The 5,499-nt window shown below is 39.6% G+C and overlaps 1 long non-coding RNA gene across 1 annotated transcript; it reads right to left on the bottom strand.

Annotated features, from left to right (window-relative positions):
- Nucleotides 1–925: 925 nt before the first annotated feature.
- Nucleotides 926–4,667, bottom strand: LOC138956934 (uncharacterized). Its single transcript, XR_011452873.1, has 3 exons — nt 4,301–4,667; nt 3,013–3,187; nt 926–2,582 (listed from the first exon to the last, which is right to left on the bottom strand). It is a non-coding gene; the product is annotated as an uncharacterized lncRNA (long non-coding RNA).
- Between the last annotated feature and the right edge of the window lie 832 nt (nt 4,668–5,499).

The following is a 5,499-nucleotide window of genomic DNA, read 5'->3' as shown; positions in this document are numbered from 1 at the left end:
CCGGTAAGGTAAACAGACACCTGCATGCTAGAGACAAGAAAATTACGAATTGTGCAGGGAATTAATCTTTCTGCATTGACTGAGAGACGCAAAACCAGTCTAAATGCTACAACATGGATACACATCCAGACGACTTCCAGAGGGTGTCTAAATGTTCAGTGTACTGTATAGATCAGAAGCATACTTTCGAATTGATTTATACTCACACTCATTTTCTCTCTTCTTTTACTTCCAGACCTTTCATCATCACTCACGGCCACTGGTCAGAACAGGTCACTAGACACTGACACCGTGACCATTCCAGATTTCCCGGTTCTCCGTGATCACAACGCAACTGTTGACCAGTCCTGTTCCTACCGTCCAGAATCACCACAGGAGAAAACCAACGTGCCATCCATCGTAAGATTTTTGTTTTGTTTTGAAAATGAGTGCCTTATTCTAGCTTTGCAAAAAACGAGAAAGTGTCTTTGACAGATACCATCCAAATAATACATTATGAAAACAAGTACAAGTTCATTTCTACTCATGTTAATTGTTTATGCTTTCTGTGCTGAGCGACATATGGATTGAATTTCTTTCGTAACTCACCTCCCGTCAACATGCAAAACTATATCTGTCGAAGTAGTTTCAAATAAAGTTAGTATGCTTCCGAATAAAAAATATAAAAAAGGGTATTTTCTGAAATTTTTAATTATAGACCATCACGAAACATTCACGAGTATGTTGTTGACCTGATGGTCTTTATGGTAGACAGCAAGAGTTGCATGTTCAAGAAGTTTAACTTTAAGCAGTACATTTGAAAGAGCAAGGTAATTTAAGGTGGTATAATTTTAATGGTAGGTTCCACTGTAAGGCGACATGGAGGGTATCTTTGACGGACTCATTCAACATTCATACCCATGCACATCACCTCAAACACATAAGCTTTGTTCTTGAGTCAAATTTATTGGCTTCATAAATATTGTGAATTTTTGTCCGTTTGCAGATTGGCTTATCTATGAATTTTTTTCGAAAATATCTTGTGATCTACGTACGCATAATGTAACACGTGAAGAAGAACATAAAAAGTTCGTCAAAAGGAATCTAATTTGCATTTCAACCCATTTGCCTTCCTTATTGTTAATTTTTTCTTCATAAAGACTACTTTAAATAAACAAAATGTTTAACCATTTCAAGGCCTCTGAACACGTTTAAAAAAATGCAGGTCTTTGCTCACTATATCAGATCTGCCAAGGCTCAGTTTACACAGGAAAAATCATCTGTCGACTTGAACACATACCAATAATCAACAGCCTCACTGCTTCTTGGAGCTGGATTTTGTGTGTGGAATGAATTACACATGTGGCGTTTTAGAATATAATTCATAGAAGATGTACATTCGTGCAGAAAGGCTTTAATTTAATAATTAGGTCTTCGTGATGTTCTCTTAAAATAACTAACATGTGTTCCCTTTACCGGGCCTCTGAACCAGTTTTGTGAATTATGCAGGTTAAACTCGTGCCTTTTCTGTGTTATCAGTGTATTTCTCATCCAGGCATGGACGCGTCCTCTTAAATGGACAGCCCTTCCCGTGTTAACGATTGGGTTCAAAATCTCAAATCTTACCAGGCTTTTACATGGGATATGGCCATCCTTCCGTTTTGAAAAATACCAGAACTGAACACTCTGTATGGGTACTCTCTTTGCGAATGTAGAATTTTATGAATTAATTTCTTTAACGCCACACGTGTAAAACATTCCCTAAAAAAATCCAGCTCCAAAAACCAGTCAGGATGTTTATTCCTGGTATATGTTCAAGTCAAGAGATATTTTTTCTATGTAAAAGTCTTCGCAGATCTGTGTAGTGAGCAATCCTGTTTTGAAAAAGGACGTGCCTTTAAGCCTGTATAGACGGTTTGATTGTTAAGATACCTGGTGGCAATGACCGCACGGGGGGCAAGAGGTAGTAATGCACAGATGACAACAAACCGACCTGCATTTAAAAAAAAAAGTTAGGAGGCCTTGATAGGGGAAACATTTTGTTAATTTCCAGAATCTTTATGAAGAAATAATGAACGAGAAGAAAGTCTGGCCTTGAAGTAAATGCAAATTAAACTATGTATACTTTTGAAAAACTTTTTCTGTTATTATTCACATGTTAAAATGTGTGCAGAGATCGTTAGTTACTTCCAAACAACCATGTTTCAGGCAACAGGCAAACGGACAATACTGGACACAGGCTATGCTGACCGGCTCATGGACTGACTAGATCTACCTGATGCAGGAGTAGACCAACAGTGGAAAAAGTCTGGAACAAAATGTTGCAGAATGTGAACCATGTACCGGACCACGTGACAACCCAGTATCATCTTCAAACCATGCAGGAATCTGTTCAACACAGTCACACGATTTGTAAAAGTATATTTCAGCCTTCTGTAGCTCAGGGAGTTTGAACCCCGGGCCCACTCTTCATCCGTTTGGGAAAGTATTTCTGATTGTTTTGACTGCACAGGTTGGTAATGGTACTCTGATGCTTCTGCCGAGAAACCCCACTCGCTAGCGCACCAGCTGCCTGTTATGGGTAAGCGACGTGCCTGTATTTCCTGCAAAGCAAGACAGAATAAAACAGCAGCTTAGTTTGAGCTTTTAAGACATTCGTACAAGAGAAAACGTGTACGTGTTTGTTTGGAGAGGGTGGATAGAATCATAAGACATGCTGTGTCTATGTGACGTAGAGCAGGTTTTCAAATTCATGCTGAAGCACTGTGTGATCGCTATTTTTGTTGGCATATATTACCTTGATTTCAGATAGACTGGGAACCGAAATGAGGATGTTTACATGAATAAACTATGCTGATATGTATGTGTTTAGAAATAAAGAATAAAGAATGATATATGATGGTGTGGTTTTTTTTTTAACCCAATGTGATATTTTCGTATTTGAAAACAAATTGTACACTCTGTTGTCAATTTTACTTTCAGATAAATAAATCTATCATAATGGAAATCATCTGTTTGTGTTGTGTTACTTACCCATTTTGATCAGTGTTGAGTCGTCCATATTCCTGTGTGTACGCATAGTATGCAGTTTGAAGGTAGTAGATGTCCGAGCAAACATAGGAAGATGTGCTGTCAGGCTGTCTATCTCCTCATCCAGGTTTTCTAGATATTTGAATTTCGTTCCCTCTTGGAGTTTCTGCACTGACACCTGATAAGCAAAATACACGTATCACTCTGTGATCATGGCAACATGTATAATCTGTATGCCCCGTTCAAAAATTACCTTGAGATTCTAAGGTATACACAGAAATTGCACTGGATCACAAAAACAACACGAACAGTAGTACATGTAATGTATATTCTGAGAGTCAATAACCCGATTTAACCCCAGGTAGATTCAGGGTCCCACTGACTGAATCTCATATGGTTGTTTTTCGGCACACACCACACATTTTTAATGGGACTGTGAGGTTTTGTTAATACAGTAAAATAATATAGTAGCAACGTACTGTCTGTTCGTGACGTTTGAGAATACCGATCTATGCACTAACGCATTGTCTTTTTGTAGTGTGACTGTCCGATATTGCGTACTCCTAAAAATCAATGATCAAAAAGTTTGAACTGCTGTAATCGTGTTTCAGCATAATATGTCTGACAGTGCTTATTTGCTTCCAAAACGGCTTGCGATATCACGCCATCAGCGTTTCGCCACTGCTCAGAAAATCTTATGATTTCAGATCTAGTTTGAGATCGGAAATCACGTGTGCTCGTTTAACAAACGAAATTCATTTATTACTTCCCTTTGACCGTTTCGCAAGAAAAATGTCAGGATCACTATTAGTATTAGCACATGAAAGCAGCCCACCGCCATTTCAAAAAGTTTCACTGTTTAGTGGTGTCGATGTCATGTAGTGTCTTACTGTCGCAAATAAAAATACCAGGATAATTGCAGTTTTGTCCGCAAGAAACAGGCTTTGCGCAATGTTAACTTGCTGTCTACATGTTTCGTTGTGTGACTGAAGAATTACTCAGAATTCCAAGAGAAAATAAGGATAGCTTAGTCGCGTGTGAACATCACTGAGGAAACATTTATTCTAAACTGGGCAGTTCAAGGACGAAATCCTTGATTAAAGATAGGAAAATAAACAACACCAGATGCCTGAAATAATAGCATAAATCAATTATCTTTACATGCTTACAGATCTGTGGAAGCACATCAACTGATCTGTGAAAAACACACCTGACTTCGATCTATCATGCAAGAGGTAGCGACTATACGGACTAGTAGTGTGTCAACATCACAACAAAGAGAATCACATACCATTTCGTATTGCCGCTTATGCTGGCTCTGTTTCAAGCAGTTCCTTGTGGCCTCGCCAGCATTTTGACGACGAAGAGGCTCAAACGGGCACGCTAAAACCTCAGGCTGGCTGAAAACCGGTCCGTATTCCACTTGTCTTCCTCACTGCTTGAGCCGGCCATGTTTGTTGTTCAAGGCTCGTGACGTAGCACACGTATGTGCACAAGGTCATGAGCCAAGACTGCGCGCGCGATGGAACGATTCAGAACAACCAAAAACGAGTCAAAGTATACTTTTTGGATTTCTGTGTTCATTTTTACACACGCATTTGTGGTTGATGAATTAAGAGGGTCAACATATCAAAAGTGACCCTAAACCTTGGACTTTTCCTTTAACAGCCTGTGTTTTTCTCTGCACAGTTATTTTTTTCAAATAATTAGAAACGACGGGCGCAGTGGCGTGGTCGTAAGACGTCGGCCTCCTGATCGGGAGGTCGTGAGTTCGAATCCCGGTCGCTGCCGCCTGGTGGGTTAAGAGTGGAGATTTTTCCGATCTCCCAGGTCACCTTATGTGCAGACCTGCTAGTGACTTAACCCCCTTCGCTTAAAAATACATACAGCAATAGTTATGTATTGATCCATTCTTGTGTTAGAATTCCTTTTATTTGTTTCTATCGACTGAACGCACACAAAAACATGCACTCTTTAGTTGTCTCGGCAATGAGTTTCAGTCAGCCTCTGCCGTCACAACGCTCACATTGGGAAATCCAATGTTCAATCGATACATTTTCATTGTGATGGTTTATTCAAGAAAGAGCGTTTATTTATTTATTTTTTTGAAAAAGAGGCAGTATTTATGGGAGGTCAGAGGCTTCGTTGTATTCCATAAAGCCAAGAAACTCTGTTAGAATTAATGTGGTTCAAGTTCCATCAGCTAATGCCTTCGTCGCGATATAACCTTCGTGGTTGAAAACGACGTTAAACACCAAATAAAGAAAGAAAGGAAGCTAATGCCTTCGCTGAGACAAAAGACACTTTAACTGCGACAAAATGTCACCCTCTCTTTTTCTCTTGCACACACACACACGCACACATACACACACACGTGACACACACACACACACACATACACACACACACACACACACACACACACACACACTCACTTACACTGTGTGGAATGTAATCACAAAGATTCACGTTAACTCTCCTTCTTTGATC

The sequence above is a fragment of the Littorina saxatilis genome, unplaced genomic scaffold (genome assembly GCF_037325665.1).
Source record: "Littorina saxatilis isolate snail1 unplaced genomic scaffold, US_GU_Lsax_2.0 scaffold_835, whole genome shotgun sequence".
Lineage (NCBI taxonomy): Eukaryota > Metazoa > Mollusca > Gastropoda > Littorinimorpha > Littorinidae > Littorina > Littorina saxatilis.
This window is presented reverse-complemented; position numbering and strand designations above follow the sequence as displayed.